At 40.1% G+C, this 22231-nt stretch overlaps 1 long non-coding RNA gene across 1 annotated transcript in view; it reads left to right on the top strand.

Annotated features, from left to right (window-relative positions):
* Nucleotides 1-22231, top strand: part of LOC111270112 (uncharacterized) — a 39738-nt gene that overhangs the window by 11705 nt on the left and 5802 nt on the right. Inside the window, exons 4-5 of the long non-coding RNA XR_002686139.2 lie at nucleotides 2990-3141; nucleotides 11226-11473. This is a non-coding gene — a long non-coding RNA (uncharacterized LOC111270112). The remainder of the gene's footprint in view (nucleotides 1-2989; nucleotides 3142-11225; nucleotides 11474-22231) is intronic.

The following is a 22231-nucleotide window of genomic DNA, read 5'->3' as shown; positions in this document are numbered from 1 at the left end:
TTTTGCCAAGCAGCTCTTTTCTAGGATGAGCGTTGTGGGCTAGTCATAGTTAGTGTGGAATACGCCAGACTCTGTTGTTCCTAATCGAGCTCTTAGTACATAGCGTTGCTGTTATGATGACGGGCTTTCAGGCCACCGCCGCCGTTCGTGGTGAAAGGAACTTTTCTTTAGACTAGTGCCTGGTATCGCTGTCTCGGAAGTAGCTGGATTTAATCGGTCTGCTATATGATGCGAATCTAAGGGTTCTACAAAGCTATTTCTTGTTTCGCTAATGTGAGCAGATGGTGCGTGCTTGCAATTTATTTTCACAGGTAGCGCTCGCTCCTAAACTATTAAAGTAATAACAATAATAGTTTACAGGTCGGGTAGGATTAATTAAGCAAAAACACACAATTGTACATAGTTCTACAATGCAAGCACGTCAACGTTCCTTTGACAGTCGTAGAACTCTATCACTCTTATCAAGCACTGTTACAATTAACGCTGGTGCTCTTCCAGAAGAACAACGGCCGGAGAAATCAACTCTGAGAATGGGGACTGGCCTATTATGGATTTTAGCCATGACATAAATATTGCTACGCTTTAATTAAACACGTATAATTGAACCAATCTTCCTCATTCCGCGGAACATTACTATGTATACATATATTTCGTCGTCAGTATTTCATCAAGCCCTTGATTGGAATTTACTTCGTGGTTACCGTCGCCGTATTTTGACAGCGCATTGTTAAATTTTGTAATGATATATATATATATATATAGGCAATAGTTTCCCATGTCGCATATTTAGTGTACAGCTTGGCCAGTAACTCATGACAAATACATATCTGTTGGCTTGCTCTTACAAATCTTATCAGCTGAGCGCTATCTCGCAGCCCGGCGTAACGTTGATTGATATCAGGACCATTCGAAATACTGACCGCAACCAAAAAGCCTCGCTCTGACCGATAGGTATTGTTACGTAATACGGTAAATAGTATGTCGTTGTGTAGGTCTCTGTTGTGTGTGTTGAGACATTGTATTATTCGGATAGGTAGTACGGTACAGGGTAAAAGCAGTAGCTTTTAAGTCGGACCAATATATATATATATATGATAAGCTATAGATTTTTCCACGTACGCATGGTCGGAGTATATTTTCACACAGGTCATAATCCTGGCCATGGAAATCACACATTGTTATAAGCGAATTCAATAGACTTTGGGTAACTGCTAAAATTAGCTGCTAAATGAGTCAGTTTTCTAGAAGCTTGTAGGTGAAATCCGGTTGAGCTACCCCCTGTTGAGGATCAAAGAAGAGTACCTGAAAAAAACATTATTCTAGCCCAACTAGTTCCAAAATTATTCAGTTTTTACCTCAGCGGATTTGACTGTAGCAGCGTTATGCTTTGGCTATAAGCTTTATATATATATTTGTATATACACGAGTGCTTGATTACGTAACGTATTAACGTAATTACGTCATTTTACGAATAGTTATTAATGTTCTGTTGAGTTATATTTACATAAAGGCCAGTATATTGCGGTCGATGAGTTGTTTTTCAACTAACGTATGAATTAGACTTACTATAGGGACAAGTGAAGGTATAAATTGGCACCAGTGGAAACTTATGGTATAGCCTATATATAGCTTATAAATACTTGCAAAATAATACCGTTGTCTGTCACAATGGACACACATATTTTCAAACGTTTCCTTTTGTTCAGTTACGCATGTAACGCAGTACTGATCAAAGGCGTGACTTGAACTAGCGGCTGAACATTATGACCATACGTAACGTTATGTTCCTCAGTGTGTGTTTGTGTGTGTGAGTGTGTATGTGTGTTAGTGTCTCCAAAGGACTTGTACTGACGTCGTACGTTTAAGAGTTAATAAGTAGTTGAAACATTCATAAAGCTAATGCTTCTAGCTGGACTGCTACATGTTGCAACATGCGCCACGATGAACGCATGGTATACATCTTTACTCCGGCCTGCGTGCTTGGAGTTGTCAAAGGTCTAAAGGCCATTGAAAATCGAGTTATACTGTTAACGGTGTTAATTAGCAACGCTTATTGCTAGGATAAGGTCGCTTGCCCGCTCTCTAACTGCCTTTGGCAGAGCTCGTGATACGTTAATGGCACCAGACCTTTTCAGCACTACAAATGTACGTTACTGCACGCACAGATGCACGCAGGTGACAAACCTGGCCTATTTCGGGCGAATAACTCTTGTATGTCTGCATATAAATTTTCGCCTTTTTGACGCGTACCTCTCCCATAATAAAGTTGGCCAGCCTTTCAGTTTCTACTTCACTGCATACAGGGGTAGCTTTTGTCCCGTACGAGTGATTTTTGCTTGACTTCTTTTTGATAAATGACTTTAGTCACAATTGTACCTCGGGCAAGCGCTGCCGAAGCAGCTGCTGCTGTTTTATCCTTCAAATAGATAGATCAGTTGTACATAATTGGTCATTTTAATCACTCTAGCGTTCATGATCCAGGTCGACCTTTTGACAACTATTTCTGTTGTGAAGTACATGTAATAATAGACAATGAGATAATATTCACATAACGTCAGTAGCGATTTCAACCATTTTGGCCGAAATGTATTATGTTGAGAATATATAGCTATAGAAATGTAGCTAAGCGGCGTACTACTCCTTGAAAGGCAGTCTAGAACAAAGCAAAATAGCTTTTTCTTCGTTAGAAAGCAAACGGAAGGAGATCGAATTAGTCTTCAGTTTTCCAGACAGTACTATTACACGATTTACCCTGCCGACCAGCTTTTTAACCTCCAACAAACCTAACCCTAAGTTTAAGGTTATAGGTCGCAACTCAATAATCTCTTGCAATCAAGCCTTAGGTATAAGCAAAATAGAAGATAATTGCAACTCGTAACCTATGAAACAGAAATAAAAGAAACGAAACATTCCGACCAAAAAAATTTCTTACTTCTCCTTGTTTCATTGTACTTTTTTCCTGTTCTTTATCGTTAACATCGTTGTAAAGGTGAATTAAACACAACCCAATGTCGATGATGGAACACTCGTCTCTTCTCTCATGGCACGTCACCGCACGTGGACGACGGAGAAGCAGCGAAACAAGGGTCTAAGGTCTTCACACGCTACCAGCAGATTCATGCACGCTGTCAGCACGATTCTGTGAGTTTTCTGCGTGGACCATCTCTTGGTTTGTTTTCTGTACCTGTGTAGTCGTCCGAAGTAGGTATAGGCAAGCTACATAGCTACCGCTGCGCGGAGCACTTCTCCTTGAAGCACTCCAGGCTACCTCACTAGCCCACCCATTATAGTTGTACACAGGCAGTAGATCCCACGTTACGGCTGAGAGCCAACCATGGCGCTCCAAGCGTAGTCAAAAAGCAGCAGTACCAGTCAAAGAATACCTTCAAGCAAGTTCTCGCCTGCCGATGTGTAAGACAAGAGGGCAGAGGGTGTGGGAACTGAGTTTGCAATGCAGGCGAATCTAATGTAGTTTGAAACGAGCAAATAATGGACGTCGCTTTTGAAATGGGCGAACCTGCCAATGGATCCATCTATGGGCGAACGTATGCACTCAGCAATAACAAGACCGAAGGAGAGAAAAAATCCCATCGAAACACTACGGAATAATGGCAACCAAACGAGCCGTCACTTGCTCTTTATCCGCTTTTTTTCGATCCCTAGTAGTGTGCAAGCATTGCATCGCTGTATTCGCATAGCTAGAAATAAGAGGATGAACTTGTATTCGTCTGAAGGAAGTTCCTAATAAGGAAACAGTGGGGTTAATCAGTACTTGGCGTGTCTCCCGAAATGGGCGTCGCTTTAACTACTGTCTGCTACGCTAGCACTGTTTCTCGTAGGTGCTAACCATTCCTGAGTCCTACGGTGGCCTAGCACTGTCCACTGAACCAGCAATAAGTCACAACGCAAGGACAAATAAAGTACGTTCACTGCGGCAAACGGTTGCTGTCAGTGGGGAAACTCTATTAGATGGGACCAAGTAGCATAATTCCCAAGTGGAACTGTTTTTGCCTGGTTATGTACGAAGCAAGCAACCTTGCGATCGAGTTCGCTCGCCATCATAGACTTTCATTGAAGTTGTGAATGAATAACCTCAACAGTCGAGCTTTTGTCGAATACGTACACTAGCTTTTTGATTTTAGCGCGTCTGTCAGTTTGTGTCTTTAGCTTACGACCCACTGCTGATAAACGGTTATCACTCTAGTGACTGTGACCCAGTACCAGCAAAACTTAGGGTGATCGAGTTAGTTCCAGTCCAGTGCGACATTTAGCGGTCTCTCGCCTTGTTCCTCTATTATAATTTGTTTTGATCTTTATTTATTGACTTTTTTCTTAATCTTTTTTTCATTTTCTTCTGAGTTTACTTTTCTTATTTATTGGCCTTACAACGAGGCGGGCGACGAAGAGACAAATCACTCGGCAATGCGGTCCTAGAAGGTGATGAAATTACGTTTTATTTTAGTCGACTTTTAGCTTCCGAATCGGTCTAAAATAAAGCCTTTGTTCCGTAGAACTGTTAACGACAAAGCTCTATTTATTTGTCTGTGCCTGAATATATTAATAGGCACAGGCACATCATGTTTGGGCGACTTTATTTAACTCGGTTCCGTGAACCTAGTTTTGAGACGCTTAATTAACATAGAAACCAGTTACATGCTTATAATACCTGAATAATAATAATAATTATTGGTAATATCCGTAAGGCATCATGTTTTGACGTGTCAATAATTGGTTCGAATAGTGTTTTCCTGTATGCCAGTGGTACTACACGCCACCTGAGATAACAACCTGCTTAGCTCAACGTATATTTCGGACGTTACACGCCTCGGTTCATAAGAGTTTTCATAAGTACCTGAATCTGTTATATCGAAGTCAATTGATGCAGAACGATTGGTAAAGAGAAAACATTAATATTGAACGCCATGTTCAAACTGGATACTGTTCTTTCAACAGATGCAAGGAATCGAGCTCGAAACGCATTGGCGACCTCACTAGGTTTAATTAGGAAAAGGCCGAACTATATGGCACAGAAGCTATGGAAGCAATCGCATTCTTTTCTACTAAATATATACTTACTGTTAATTTCACTACAATAAAAATTACAGTTTTTAAAATTGCGCACATTTTTGCTTTAAGTCACTTATTGAAAAATATATAATGGAAAGTTATTACGCGTTTTGCTGATCTTTCATTGAACGATCAGATAGCAAACTAACCAGCTAATTCTTGTACCGCAGTGTTTTTTTTCTTCTCTCAAAGTTTCTTCCCTTTTTGTTTCCAGAGTGGCTAGGTGTCCTATCTTATCTTATAGGCCAGTTTGCCGTAAGATTGTACGCTCGCCTAGGTCTTATATAGCAATACCATATATTTTACGGTCCTTGGCCTCGCCCCACATCTGACACAATTTATTTTTATGCCAGGTTTAAAGAGTTAGTAAAATTGTCTAGTATGGAGCAGCTACTAGCAAATTATTTCTGTCGTTGTTTTCGTAATGAGATCTACAGTGTTACCATATTTTGTTAAGCTTCTCTTTTTCTCCTATTGTTCAGTTGACGCTGTATTCACTGTCGACTGAACAATAGGAGCCATGTAGTGCTGGCTCAAACTTGGCCTTTTGTCCACCAATACTATCCACCACTGATTTTTATTGTTTATTTATTATATTTGTTTATTTACATTTGTTCGGCTTTTTTGGCTCCGTAGTGCTTTTGCAATGTGTCTGTTTGGTAGCTTCTGTCACTGACAATATGGCCCTGAACAATCGTTGATATGACGTTGATGCTTATTCTATCGAAGAACCTGATTTTACTTCAGGCATCACTTTTCAACGGCAATTTAGTGTCCCGTGATTCAGGTGCGATAGGATAGTCTGATGTTACCAATGCTCACTGTCCTGCATTGTTTTGGTTTCTTGCGATCATCTTTCCGGTAGTTATTGACATCTTTGTGAGCACTTTGCCATATAATAGGCTCGGTATTGCCTCGGCCTTCTAGTAAATTTCGGGTATACGGAACTTGCTAAAGAAGCACAGCCCCTGAGTTTATAGTTTTTGGAGTGCTTTAACCGATTCATTGACACCACTTCTTTTCTTGTTTAGAAAGATGGTTATGGTTTTAATTAGGCGTAACCCCAACCATCTGCGCAAATTTTCGTCTGCTAGTCCTTTCCTGTGAAACTCGAGGGCCCCTGTGGCCCTCATTCTTCTATAAGAAGATCAATTGGATGGAATAAATGTGACGTGAAGTCTGTCTTCTCGGTGAAACCCTCGAGGACTTAGTAAATATAGGCTAGCAATAAATAAGGCTATTGTCTTTAGCATCCTTTCTCTGATGAAGCTCCAGTGCTGGACATTGAATCCTTTTTGTGACCTTATCAGTCTCGAATTGTTTCAGCCCCATAGCGTATGATTCGGCCATTTTCTTAATATAACAGCTTAGTCGTTGCGATCAAAATGGGCTCGTGCCGTAGTATCTTTCAAAGATTGTGTTCTTCGATTACGTCATGTCCTTTAAAAGCGTCAGGAAGGGAACTTCGATAACAGATACCTCCTCGACAACTTTTTTTAAATCCGCGACGCATTTTTGCTGAGATTTTGTGTTCTTCCATTTGCTTTGTTTTGCCACAGATTAACGACGCTATTAAAGCGTTCAGAACAGCAGACACTGTGATGACTTAATTGGTGGTAAGGGTTTTCTTGTGGATGGACTTCTTCCTTCGGTGACAATACCCATCCTTTCACTCCGGCCGCACAGAATTTCATCGCATTTAATTAGAAAGCATATAACATTTTATTTCTATTAAATCTTATCTGTTGAATTAGTCTCCCATCTATGCTTTAGACAGTGGTTGGCATCGTATTTAATTTGCCTCGACATAGTCTCGAGCATTTTTCTACTTGTACAATGCTTCGTTTTTTATTCGTAGTACTTTCAGGCCTTACCTCATATTGGTCGACTGCACTTGGTTCTTATCCATAGATATCCTTTGGTGACATTTTAGCTAGGGCTAATACGATCAGCCTAGCCAAATGATGCTTCCATTAAATGTGGCTCATTGCAGTTGTTTCTTAATGCTGCCGTATGTTTTAATTGCTGGCCTCACATCTCTGACTTGGTCGCTCTAGCACCGTCTGTCCAAGGTAGCTGACGCTTTTCGTTAATGATTCGCCCATGTTGACATTTATCCTCGGGAGAAATATTTTAGCGGTGTGTAGCGTCTGCCATACTGTGCGCTTTTTTGTTGAGTAACCTCAGCGGCCTTTAGTTAGGTGGTCTAGGCTCGAGAGTGCCTAAAGGCACACAGTGCGCTTTGCGGTAGGAGGAACCAACTGCCTGAAGCGATGTATGGCGGCAGCAATGGCGGGAATAAAAACGAAACTTTTATTCGATCCTCTACGTCGATACTTACCAGCAAAGGACGTGCCTGATATGCTCAATGAGACTGAGTTCGAGAAAGTGCTGTACGTTCTGAACCGTTATTAAATATCGCCAGAAGCTCAATTATCTTGACTGTTTGATACAACTGACTATTACGGTACGAAGTGAATCTGGATTATTGAAATATTTGCCCCTTGAATAAGCAAACAATCTTCGAACGGGCCTCATACTCTAATAGTCGTATGAAAGCTGCCTGTTTGCACGAAGCAAATCAATGAAGCTGTACATTCGATTTCTCTTTTAAATGATTTACTGTCTCATAGTGTGAAGCCCGCGCATATAATCCGGTTACTTTAGCGTACCACGATTATGTCAAAAAACATTAAAGAATCATATTTATTATCATCTGAGAAATTTCGTAATGGGCTGGGCGGTCTATGCGGCGACTGATTCGAACGGGAGTTGAAGTATTATTGAGCAATTACCGATCCAGGGCCAAGAGTACAGGAACGTGTGCAATCTAGTGAACGCTGCTACGAGAATGCTGGCTAAAGTCCTGCACTAGCATGACAAGCACCTAATCATGAAGGGAGGTGTTCATAAACAACATTCACACACTAACATTGTTCAAAAAAAGGTTGCCATGATAATCATTCTTGAGAGAACGTAATGAGGAATTTCTGTCTAATGAGGTGAGAATAGTACCTGCCTATAGATAAATAGTTAAATTAATTTAATTTCTCTCTAGAAAAATACAGTCAGCTAATCACGCACACAATACGCTTTTAGGCCGATTCGCCTACGAACCCATTATAGGCTGACCAGCTTCCTATAATGCATAACTTGTGTGTACAAAAGGCTAAAAGACGCCTCCAGCGTCTGACACGTATGTTTAATGGCTCAGTTAAATGTAAAGAGTTTAGCGAAAGCCACATCACGCTAGTCTGGATTGCTCCGTACGGATATCCGAAGGCAATACTCAAGCAAAGTAAGAAAGAAAAGTCGTCCATACCAAATTAGGTAACGCTGAGAGAGTAGGGAAAGAGGAGATGAAGGTGCATGTTTTGCCTAAAAAGCTTTCAGAGGATTTTAAATAGGTGGACGCCAATACAGCCTGACTTCAGTCATTGATGTATAAGGCCCCCATTCTAGTACTTCTGACACAGGCAGTTCCACCTGGCTATGCGCATTTGACACGATGAACCTATACATAAATATCATTATCAGCAGGACTAAAGCAAGAACTTCCCTAGTGGTGTGCAAGTTAAATACCTTTGGCGCCTTATTTTTGCCTAGTTGGGGCTTTTAAATCTTTCAATGTCGCTAGTTTTTTCGGCGTAGATACTATCTCAAAGCTATCTTCACAAGAAAAAGTACATGTTATCAAGTTTGGGCAATGGGTAAGGTATTTTATATGTCAAATTGGTCTAGCCCATCTATTTGGAAGACTCATCAAGAAATGTTTCGATGATGCCCAGTTCTGTTGATAAAATTCGCTGTCCTTACGAAAGTCTCCCGTGCTAAAACAGATTTCCTTTGGTAAATTCAAGTAATTGGCATTCGTTACTGTACTATCGAACAAGGATGATCTAGTTAGTCCTTTGCTCAAAATACTGCGCCACATTGTATCTGCTGATAGTTTCTTTTTGTGGAGCGTATGGATTAACAATCTTTCAGTAAATGCAATCATGTCATCTAATTTGAATGTAGCTTCATCGCTTCAAACAATCTTCCTTGAATCACTGTGTTCATATTCTTCTCAGTTTTATTTGAAGCATATGTCACTGTTGGAACATAATTTATGATGTCTTAAAGTGCGATACGCACTTAATTTGCTGATATAAAGCTCACAACTTGATTACGCCGCAAATTTTCAAATATTGTTAAACGTTTATAACGTCTCTTCTTGGCCGGTATAGCTCGCTGATATTCTTGATCTTTTGAAAATTCATTTATGAGCGTCCCGAGTGATTCCAAAACTGTTATTCTATAATTATTATTTCCTATTCCATTAATAACGACTATTTGTGGGTAGATCTGCCACAGACCTCCTGCTTAATTGTCTTCATGCTATACTTTCATACTTCCTAAAAAGATTCTTCTTCAGTTTAATCTTAGTCCGCTCAATATTTCCTGTATCCTGAATCAAAAAAGTATTAAAAAGCTATGACTATCCAAACAATTAATACACTTTTTTGAATTTTGTTGGCTAAATCACCGTTACCCTGTATATATCAATAGAGTACGGCACCTGCATTAGGACGAACTCTGCAATGGACGTAGGCTCATTCGTTGGTCAGCTTTCTTCTGCAACAAGCTCGTTTTGGCGGGCAAACATGCGTCGCGTTCGGAATTTGAGCAAATACTAGCCATCCTCACTCGGTGGATAAACTTCCACTACGAGTAAAAACTTTTCTTCACATTCAAAATTAACGGTCTACTGTTATTGTCATTTTTCACGCAGTCCTTAAAAACATTCAAAAAAGAACTTCTCTAAGGCAAATCGGAATATTCTCAACAGGGTTTAAAGTTGAAGGGCTAAAAAATAACGAAAATGGCTCAAAAGCCATTTTGATACATCTGGATTTTTTGGCGAAGAAAATAAGGATCTTTGGATAAACAACCATCGATTGTCAGTTGGATCGTCTAAATAAGTTATAACGAATAGAGTTTTCGAGCTCCAATCTATTTCTCTTCTTGGACATTTTAAGCGTTTGTATTTTTGTAATATTCAGTCTGTTATCACTTTAAAATTAGATTCCGCTAGATTTTATTGATTTACCCTTCAGTATCGCCTGATGCGTGCTAACCATTAAAAAGCTATTACTAGCCAGTGGTTTAAGTCCCGAGCTAAAGTTGAGCTTGCGGTGAATAATTTTTATATTGAATAAACATAGGTTAATTTGTGTTTCTGTGAGCCAAAAAAAGAAGCTAATTTGGCTGTATGTGTATGTTTTGCGATCTAATAAGGATGACCATATTGTTGGACGGTAGTCTGTTCAGCTTTCCAGTGCTTATGCTCTACGTATTTTTTTGATATTTTCCCTAAACATTGCCTCACTGCGTACTGTGATTGTAACGTTTTGCGCAAAATCAAATTATAGTATAGTGGCTTCGACGGAAGTTTCTATTTATCGATTCCGTATAACAATTTTATTCAAATTCCCTTTTATTAGTATGCATAAATGTAGACGAAGAAGGAAATAAAAACTTGCAAGGTCTGTACATAGGTTTTCTGTAAAAAAAAGCATACTATAAAAAGAAGAAGAGACATGTCTCTTCAACTCACGCTAAAAGTTTTCCTGAAGACTGAACAGATTTTCAGTTTAATAAAGCAGAGTATAATTCAGATATTGCTTAGCTAAAGCCATTAGTGCAACCTTGAATTTTCAGTTTCAGAGAGCCCTTCAGAAATTATGAAAATTTATCGTAGAAACAGAAACTGTAGAAGAGAAGGCATATTTTTAAATCATCACATAAACGAAGACTAACAGTAAATACTATTGGCACTGCTTATGTTTTGTTATATCTGTACCTAATAGGGACAAAGACGACGGGAGAAAACCAAACAAATGTTATAGCAGGCTGTCTATTGAGAACGCGGATTGGCTTGTTCTTTGCAGTCATTAAATCGAATACTCTAAAATTCTTTTCAAAGATGCTCCTATCGTCAGGCATTATGATATTTTTACATATCGGTTGTATCGCATGTACATTAACATGAGCCAACGCGTGCTACTTCGTCTGCGATCGAAATTGGCTATCAGCCATAAACCGTCGTTAATAGAATTTTCCTTACACCCAACATTTATCACATTGATTAACTTGAAAAGATCTTTTACTTGCAGGACTACCGCCCACAGGATTCGTTCACACACCGCTGGACCATCTGGGCTCGATTTGGGCATCTAGGGCTTGGGAAATATACGCATACAGAAAAAAATCGAAATCAGCCGGTGAAGGAAAAATAACGCACAGCGTGTGCGGCCGTCGTACTTAGGCCGTGTTTCTAGCAGACGAAGATCGCTGGACAACTCCATCGCTAGGAAATTTGCGTGCCAAAGTACAATCATGCAATCTTGCAATACCTACAGTGGTACGAAACGTGAATATATTAAATCCTTTGTTCTATAGTTGGCATAAAATTACACGTCCAAATTGAACCTAATGCGCTCCAACGAAACGCTTTAATGCAGCGAGGTTTTTTTTGTTGTAATCGAGTGTCTTGCGATGCTGTGCCTCCGTTTTTTTTTTGTTCTATCAGTTTTCTGAGTAAAAATGTTTTCAAACTGTTAGTTTTAGTGAATGCTAACAACGCATTCCCACAAATAAGAGGGAATCCTTCAGAATTTCAACAACGTAAACGGTTTAGTGAAAACTACTTCGGCCACTGAATGCTTTATAACCGGATAAGAGGCTGCTCCGCTATGAGCTTTATCCACAAACAATAGTAATTCATCCAAGTTAAATCAATTTAGAGCCACTAGGTACCCGAGGTTAAAAAGAGCGCAACAGCCCAGTGCGGATAAGAAGTTACTTAGCGTTTTTCTAATTTAACTATCCATAAAGCACTGCACACTCAAACGGGTGGATAATTGTTACAGTACATGTCTTCACAGCGGCATATGCTTCAATAACTTTTGCTGTCATCCAATCAACCTTTTTTTCGAAAGCAAACTTCTCCGAAACAAAAAATAGCTTGACGCTTGCTTGCTTCATTTCCACATTAACATGAAACGGTCATTGGCCGCAAAAGGAGTTGGAAGCAATTCACGTTTCGTGGGTCATTCTTACCGCTATGGTAGACGGCGCTGGTCTTCGCCTGCAATGGAGATAGCATCAGCTAACGCTCTTCGGCACCCTGGCGTATTTTTGGCGTTTTCCTTTTAGCTTGAATTTCCCCGCCATCACTATCATCAGCAACCGTTCCTGCTGTCGTTTGAGTAGCCGTTTGCTGCTGCTCAAAAATACTTCACTCGGAACGGATGCCGAAGGGCCGCCATCGAAGTTAAAGAGAAAGGGAACTTCGTAGAAATTGAACTGTACCAATTTTAGCAGCTCAGCTAGTGCAGTCACGATCAGGCAATCACATTATCTATGGCTCAGCCCAACCGGCTTTTACTTGCTAGGATAACTATCGTTAGTTCTGGTTTTCTTTTACGGGCCTGGAAGTGGCTGTTTTTGCAGCAACAGCAGAAAGCTGGTAGTTGTGCGAGTCCTGGTATTGTCGTTTCTATTGGGGGTTGATACCGTTGTTGATGACGATGTGCCATCATCACAACGCCTTGACCGTTAGATGACCGCAAAGCGCTCGCTTTATCTGCATCTTATATATGCTACAGCCAACTATCTGCAAGTTTGACAGTCGAGTGTTTTTGTCTATTTCTTCACGGCTTTTAGTTTAAATGAGCGTTAAATTGAGATTGAAATTGGTTTGTCTCTATAGAAAACGCGTCGTTCGCTGCTAATAGTACCTTAGAAAACTGTGACAGACCAACAAAAAGCGAAAAGGCATAGAAGATACGAATGCTTAAATTCAATTGTCTTCTTCACTTCGATTTGGCACTTAGTTGGAGAACCATTTTTTGAGAGGCAAGTCCTACTGGCACGAGCATTTCATATGACCTAATTGGATAGCACCGAGGAAAATGGTAAAAGCTCAAGCTGGATTACACTTGCTTCAAACACCCGAAAGCCTTGCTACACATTAGCAACACCGGGTGTATGCCCTCCTTTTATATATATATATATATATATACAAACTAATGATAGAGTAAAGGGTCACAGAGGTTTTTGTTTCATCAAGCACGTATTCAACTTTTGCGGCAGCCCTAATTAACAACTGAATAGTCGACTACACCCTTGTTAGTAATTTTCCAGCTATTTTTGTCGCAACTCTAATATATTATTAAGTTCCCCAGTTAGGAGCAGGCCTATGTCTTCCATTTTCCCTGTGTGTAAAAACTAACAACGAGTACAACGAGAAATCACGTATGTGTACAGCTATGGAAAACATTTCATGTGTACATCTAGGCACGCACTATCTTAGATTAATAATAGGGAACGACTAGGTACAAATTGGTTTAGTGCTTAACGAACTGTTGTCCAGACCGGCTAGCATCAAGAGCCCGCCATTCTTTGTCAGCAATCATTGCCCCCTGTTAGTAACGATGAAGTCATAAATATGCTCTTCCTTTCCATCGCACTCTTTTTTTTTTGTTTGAAAATGAGAAGAAAAAACAGAAGCAGAAAGATCTTTGCGAGCTTGCGATGTATCGACGAGCCCAAGACGTTAAGAGGAATAAGGGAGAACTGGCGAAAATTGCCTTCCCTCTATCGTCTCAAGGTATGCTTTCGTTTTGCCCCTTTTACTTCGCCTTGCCTGACGTTCGTATCCTTGTTCACGATACTTTTCCAGCAGCATCGTCGTCCTGAACTTTTTCAACCCATTGAGGACGGGCGAGAAAAACTAGAGCATCGATTCAACTCGATGGTGAGCAAAACGGCAAGACGGTAAACTGTGGTTGAATAGCGGAGGCGCAACGGGCCGTCGGAGCTAGCCGGCGTCCGAAGTCGTTACCGTTGCTACCGATCGCGTCTCCGTCGACATATAAGAAAAAGACGAACATCCTAGAAAGAAACATATATCACTGTCGAGTACGAAACATCTTCACGCCTGGCGTTATTCGTTCAGGCTAACGAATGCTCGCAAGGCTCCGAAAAGCTAGAGCAGAAGAGCCCTTGAAACAGTCAGCAGCCGACTGTAGGTAGAGGCACGACAGAAAAAAATTCTTTTTCCAGCCGTTGCCTGGTTCCCCTCTGGTGTTTGCTTTTTATTCCCTTCCACCATTTTCTTTTTGCCCTGTTTCTAGTCTTAGTTTTTTCCATAAACAGATGAGCCGTTTCGGCTGGTGCTTTTTCCGCTGTTCGCTCCTGCACAAGCGAGCTCAGTCCTTTCACGAAAAAGAACCGACTGGATCAGCCGTCACAATGCTAAATAATATTATCAATCGGTTGAATTGCCCTTCGCAATCTAGTCAACCTCACTACTGACTGAGGCTGACGGAGCCTAAAGAGGGAAGAAGATAGCTTTGAGACAAGGTCGCCCAATTTTAACGTAAGTATAGTTGGCTTACTGATCAAATCGTTATCCTTTCTAGCGCCCGATACACATTTACAATAGATTGCGCTGAATGAAGTAAAAAAAAAAAACTAATAATAATAATAATAAGATAACAGTGGCATTTCATGTGATGCGAACTACGATGAGTGTGTTTTGGGCTTGTTTATACAACACGTAAACATGTGCAGATACCAAAAGTTTATAGGGCATCTGCAAGTTCTGCGATTTTTAAAAAATAGATGCGAGCGATCTAAGACAGCTTAGGTTTGTGCCTTTAGGGCTAGAGAACAAACTATGCACAAAAAATACCTTCTTATGTGCAGTTCAGTAGGGTGCTAACGATAGACACTGAGACTAGAGATATGAATAGTCCAGCTGATTAATAGTTCCAATGATCCGTAAGAGACAGGTGCTATGAAAATACTTAAATAAATAACGCTAAGGCAATAGCAGTTGTGAATGATATTTCGAGTTGAAAGCAATTTGGAATTTATCTAGTGTGCCTCTTAGCAGAACGTTGCACACATAACGGTTAGGGAGTGCATGAATATTTCAGTACGGGTTTACATAATACCCTGCTAAATGATTCTATACCATAAGAGGAAGCCGGTCAACGCTTCTTACTAGATCTCACAGGGCATCAAAGTTTATAAATAAAATAAAAAATAAAATCTCTAAATCTTATTTTATGCGCCGCCAAGTGGATATATCAGCAATTAGTGGTCATTGTTAGGTTCAGGCATCTGTTTGGGGAAGACGAACCTAATTGCAAGACGATAAGTTTATATTCTCTGTGCTGTATAATCCCATGCAATAATTACGGTTAATTAGATGAGATCTTTTGTTTATTATATTCAGGCATTGCATAGCGCTGTGCTTCTATAGAAATGAGTTGGTACGACAAACAATGAAAAACAAAAAGTAGCGATGTGTGTGTTTGTTAAGCTGTTAATATCGCAGCCCTAAGATTAACTATGACTGCAACGAGGACTGTGTAACGCAATTCATTTGACCCCTGCCATATATATAGTTATATGGAACACCATTTGGTTATGTTGGTTAATATAACTTGTTGGTATAAGCGCCAATGAAGACAAAAGCGCGCGTCGTCCTGAACGAAGTAAACAACCGTGTGGCATATTGATGGAACCAAGGCACAGTTAATCAATTGAATATTTGCCGCATTTCTCCAGACATTGTTCGTACTTGCAGCACTGATTGAAATTGTTCTAAGTTCTATCAAACATATGTGTGGCAAAAGCCTCTTTATTGTTTGTATATATTCTCGTACCGTTTGCGCATATCTTGCTCAGTTGATTTTTGTTTCATTCTGTTATCATTCTCTTTATCTCTTAAAGATAACATTTGTATATGTCTTCTAGATTCGCAGAAGTAAACATCTGATTTTATTGGACCGGTTGTGCGGAGTGGACGAAAACCGATAACTGAAAGGTCATGGTGAGACCCTTGACAGCAAGTAACAACATGATAACGAAACTTTCGATCATTGATTTTTTTTTGCTACGGGTTAGAGACAAAGAAGGACTAATAGACCGATAATTATGAGGCTTAAGTGACCTCTCGCTGTCAGCTTGCCATTTACCGCTGAATAAAGCTGGACGAGTAGACGCATTGGACAAAACATTAGGTCCTGTCAGACGTCGTACCAAGTAAAGCATATAAAGTTGCAAATCGAAACACCAATGATGATTCTTCTTGCAGGATCTAAAAAAAAAAAAGCCTCAGACAGTCGAATTCTTAATTTTATAGAGAAGAATAAAAAATACGGGAGTGGTCTGACGCCTACTTTTCATAGACAAGCCACAATGGCTAGCTTTTACTACTACTACTACCGTATATTCAGGCAAGCTGAACGCGCAAGTTCCTACAGTAGATGTTGCTAACTAAAGATGCCGATTTTTAAACTCCTGCTTTCTCATTGGGGCAAGATGAAGCATATCTCTACCACAGAGCCAGATCATGGACTCTTGAACAAAGTCAAAGTCGAGCATCCAAGATTCAAAACGTAAACGTGTCAAGTAAAAATTAATTTTTATACACTGAAACGGACAGATTGAATAATATGGAAAGAACGGTAAGAAAGAAGTAATTACTCTAGGATGTATTGTATATGGAATTGGTTGACATAATACATGTATATGTCGAGAAGACCAAATCGTCAAGTCGTCTGTTCATACGAAGCTGAAAACGTAACTTACGCAATAAGTTTCAAACAAACAAATTCAACTAGATGATTATTATTTAAGTAGTCATCATGTAAGTTCGGGTTCGGCACTGAGTGATCGCAATACTCATATAATATAATAATTCCCAATAGCTTTCTGCGTATCTGCTACATTTGTATGTAGCAAATTACTGTCGCCGTGATTTACATCAGAAAAACGTTATTCTTTCGTGCATCACTATGCCTAATGCGTAACCCTGGGGCGCCACTGAGAGATACTTTTGCACTCTTCCAAGTTTATTATTCAGTGTAAATGTAAGCTAAAAGGAAGAATCCTATGAGGCGTACTGTTAATCGTCGATACGACGAGAAGGTGTGTGGTCGACAAGGGAAGAATTTTCGACCGAATAGCCATCAAATACCGCTTGAAACAATATAAGACTTGACTTGATAGAAGTCTCGTTTTGACGCGTATGAAGAACAAAGCTTCTCTCAGGATTTGAGGAGTATTATATGCGTAATCTTACTCTACAATTTAGATAGGGGCTAACCTAATACCTTACACAGGGGCAAAAATTTACATGTTTTAAATCATTATTTGTGCAGCCTTCTTTCACAGAACCTTAATCATCCCTAGCTTGTTTTTTGCAGGACAAAATGCAGGACGCAAAGAATGATGACCGTCGGACGTTTGTCAAAACCACACCTTACTAGAGGAGTAGGCTTTTGTCAATTATCGGTTCAAAGATGTAGGGTATAGAAATTAAGACAAAGCAGTTGTTTCACGCATGGTACATTCAGGACATTATTAGGCTATAAAAAGGCATTGGGCGCACTTATACACTTCAAAATGAGGATAAAGAAATTGATTCGATTTTCCTATGTTGGTGCAACCCGTCGATTTATCGTATAAGTAGGTATCCGATGTAGATGTTTCGAGTTCTCTTTTAGACTCGTACATTGAAGTAACTTGGTCGCAAATTAGGTTGTGGCCACTACTGAAAAGTTTTCAGTCAACCTAACATAAGCTAATTGTACTTAAAAAGTAATCAATTTGCTGTAGGTAACTTGACCTGAACAGGTTTTATCATTCAGCGGTATACGACTTGCTCTATGGGATGTATGAGCAATGTTCGATGCTTTGGAACTTGCTTTTAACCGATCAGAGCTGCAGCCCCAGTTGCAATGGGTAGAGAGCAAAGCCAAACTGATCGAACTGACGATGCTAGATCGATAAAGGCCGGACGTGTTACTTCGATTCAATTTATATATAATGTGCCGAAAACGAGCTCACGGTCATAATTGGCCATGTTTTAGCACAGAGCGTACGCAAATCGAGTCATTCGACATATTACAGGCGAGAAGGGGGGAACTTAAACACAAACATTTCACTTATAACTGATTGCCTACAGGCTCTTCAAATCACAGTTACGATTTAAAGAATTAGTCACTAATGGGAGAGATCGTCCACTGTGTTGCATTTTACTGGTTGTTTCCAACGGCCGGGAGTCTTTTACGGTCTATAAAATCGATAATTGTAATTAGGACGACATTAGTACTTTAAATGCATATATGTCAGTTAGCTCACCTGTTGGAGTAATGATGTGGTCTTGAAGATGTCTTGTGCAGATCGTCAAGCGCAGATCTTCGGGATGGAACGTGTAAGCAGAACGCAACTTCTACGTAATGGTTTGAGACTTACTAAAAGCAGTAATTAAATCGATGGAGCTAAAAGCTGTAACAATTTTCCGAGATCGTTAGATACAGCTTTACGATTAATTCCTTTCCTTAATGTATGCCTTTTTCTCTAAGTTACTGAATAACGATATGTGCGTATAACGTGGTTTGTTCCTACATATGCGGCCTTTCCTATCTAGAGACGGGGCAAACTGCAATAGAAAGATACACGTCTACACACAAGCAATCGCCACTGGATCATAATCAAACCTTGCGTGTTTAGTTTAAGGTACACCGTAGTGAACTCCGAAGCGTTGGCACGATACCTTTGCTTAGAACCACCTTACTCAGACAACGAAGTCAAGCAAAAGCTCGTCCATTCGGTGGCCGTTTTTTATGCCATTGTATTGATCGTTATATCACATCAGACGCTGTATAATGAATGCCACGTCTAGTCGCAAGTTTTTTTTCTGAAAAAAAAACAGAACTCTGAAGCTTGCGGACGCTTTTGCATTCAGTCTAAACTTCGTCGATTAGTATGACCAATACAGGCGCCATAGTAGGCAGTGAGCGTAGGACATTTAGCTTGAAAGTGTAGTAATTATAGTTACGAGAGCTCCACAAACAGGAAAAGATCACGACAGGGTTGTAAAGGGTGATCAAAAAATTGCCCAGCTGTGTGTTTTCGACAGTGCTCGAAATAATGAATAATATCCCGAGCACCGGTATCTTAAGTGCCGTTAATTTTTTTGAAGTTTGTAACAATGGATGAAAGCAAATTTCTCTAGTTTTTTAATCAGCACACGACTTACACAGCCACAGCTTGCAAAAACAGCGATTCTAATTGAGGCCCGATCCTTTCTTCTGATCCCAGTAACGCGATCAGGTATATTAGTTAATTTGAAGAAATAACGAACGGTCCAATTGCGTAGAACTACTATTCGCTGGCTTAAATATTACGGGATAGAGAACCACATCCAGTCTATTCGGCCTGTGCGAGTGCTTTGTCAACCTTACGTAAGCCACGTCCCTTTATTCACAGCATCTTCCGCGATTTGTATGTATCGTTTACTCTCCTCTTTAACACTTCTTGCACGATATGATACGATATGCAAGTGGACTTTTACGTACTGCACAGCGGTTACCACGTTACCTGGCCAGATTCTATTTCGCCATGACTTAACTATTGCAAAGTCACCAAGGAATTTCGTATATTAGGTCGTTAATCTGTCTGTATGCAAACCATAAAACAATCACTCGTCCTGCTCAGTCTCAAGATGGATGGCCAGTCTTCAGTCGAACGAAATAAGAGGAGCAGGTCCGATGTGAAGGACCGTTACTGAATTCCTCTTTACCAAATTCGGGGAATTTATCAATAGCAAATGTATACCAATGCAGTTAGAAGTTTCTAGTATTGTTACTCAATGGCTGGAATGCGCCAAAATTTATCCTCGCCTTGGGGTAAAAACGAAACAAAAGTTTCGATGGTGACCCCCCCCCCCCCTCTCGGTTTTCCAAAAGCAATTCTTGAACGGGCCGAAATAGAAACAAACAATTATAACAGGCTTAGGTTTGTAAACATACCGAATAGGATTCACGTTAATTAAATGTAAAGCGCAGAGTGACAAACTAGATGTCGTAATAATTGTAGGTTGGCTTGCTTCTCATTGCCGAAAAAATTTACTAAGCCTTTATTGCTAGCAGATTGCTAGAGTAGAAGCTTGCTATTCCCACTCTGATAGTGCTTAAATGCATGAAGAACACTGCAGCACTAACCAACCTATCAAGTATTGCCACGTTAGCTTCAAATGCAGGAACGATCCTGGTATAAACCTATATTCCTTTTTTCCCATCCTCTATATTCTTTTTGATGTTAAATGAAACAGTGCTCGTTCGACACTTCGTCATAGATAATAACGGCTAGATTAATGGTGTACACCAACAATCAGCATTATAGGGCTCCCTCGTTGTCTCCTACCACAAAAGTTTGACCAATACAAGAAGATTTTCCTGCTCAACAAATCAGGAAATCAGTATTCGTCTTGTGATTCGTTTTTCCACTTTAGCAGCAAGCCTTATCGTAGACACAGCTCAGACCTTTAAGGGCGCGGGGTCATCGCTTTTCTGATCGAAGTGATAGTAATCATGTTGTAATCTAGTGGAAAATCGATCCTAGGCCAGCACGACGTCCATCAGGCCATCCTTATTACACTACTAAGGGCCGACCTTTATTACAGGTATGACGCTCCGTTCGCTTTAATTCTCCTTGGTTCACTATCGTTATGAAAGCAGCTACAGCTATAAATTAATAGAAACGAAAAAAGCTGCCCAAAGTGAGCTGGACCTACGTTATCACTTGAATAACATGTGTATCGCTAGGACAGCTGGTTAATATAGAATAAGAGTAAAAGATTGCGGTAATCCCTCCCCTTTGCTCTGCTTGTCAGGACAACATATGGTTAGATTGACGCTAAATTTATTCACAGTTGGCCCGTTTGTATAGAATATAATTCTTGGCTCCTGCAAGAGCCCTTTTGGTGCACTAAAATAAAATCAAAGACAGACTGACTGCTAACCACGGTTCAAATATCACGCCCCAATTACAGCCAATATTGTACAGGCTGTGCTATAGTAACTTTTATACTATGTAAAAAGTATATACCTATACTATACCGTGAAATGTAACATAAGGTACAGAACGATATCAAAACCAATCGGAAGGTTAGAGATAACCTTCCGATTGGTTTTGATATAATGAGTTAGAGATAACTCATTGCTTATATATATATATTGATTGTTATTAATAACAAACCCTCGCGACATAATAATAGTTTCATGGATTCGAAACTTCTCTGTCAATGAACGTATTATAACATCGATTTCTAGACTCTAGATCAGGGAAACATAGCCTTTTATCAGTTTCACTATAATATGATAGAGCACATGGCGAAAATACGTCTGTGAAGTTATAAATATCGAGTACATTAGTGGTCCAATATAATTATTTTGAATCATTTCTTTCTCCTATCAGCTTTGGTCAATAAAACATAATTGTTGGAGATACCTTTCTCAAGTATTACGCTAAACACTACACCCTAAAAAGGACAAAATCTTATCGTAGACATCATCGATGGCGAATCAATACTTGTATTACTGCCTGTCTTTATATAACCTGATCGCTTCATACTCGGCAAACAACTTCCTGTCGTCGGAGGGAAATTGTACAAAGGACTTAAGTATCCACCTCGTTAATTACTGCGTTCCCGTGGCACAATATCCAGATAGATGATGCCGCCAGCTGTCTACTAGCGTTGATTTTAGTAGTCGCTACCAAGTCATCGGCCATGAGGCCGTTATTTGACTTCCAGATGTTGTATGAGTGTGTAAGGCCATATGTGTTAGGGCCCTAGAGGCCACTTGTGGTTGTAACTACAGCAACAGCTTCAGTTACCCCAGCAGCACTAAAAACATATCCTCAGAAACGTTTGTCCACGTGATACTTGGCCGGCCTTCGACCCCAGCTCACCGAAGGTGTCAAGAGTAGTCGTATCTAAGCATGAGGTGTAAGAAGCAATAGCATCCTCACCGTCGTTATAGTCTTTCCTCAGGAGCCCTATGCTCGTTCCCTTCTTAGTCCCCTGTCCTTCTCAGGCGAAAACTCTGCGTCCACACAAGTAATAACGAAGATAATGCACACCCGCAATATTCTGCCACTTCTCTTGCGTATTTTTATTCTTTTTTCTCTTCACATATCTTTCCGTTTGCTAGATCCGTTTATTCAACCTTTTTGACCCGTAGAACTACAGCAATAGTGGCAACAGCAATAGGTAATAATATAGCCAACTAGGCTAGAATGAACTGGCCGAAGG

This window comes from Varroa jacobsoni, unplaced genomic scaffold, assembly GCF_002532875.2.
Source record: "Varroa jacobsoni isolate VJ856 unplaced genomic scaffold, vjacob_1.0 scaffold_1445, whole genome shotgun sequence".
Classification (NCBI taxonomy): domain Eukaryota; kingdom Metazoa; phylum Arthropoda; class Arachnida; order Mesostigmata; family Varroidae; genus Varroa; species Varroa jacobsoni.
This window is presented reverse-complemented; position numbering and strand designations above follow the sequence as displayed.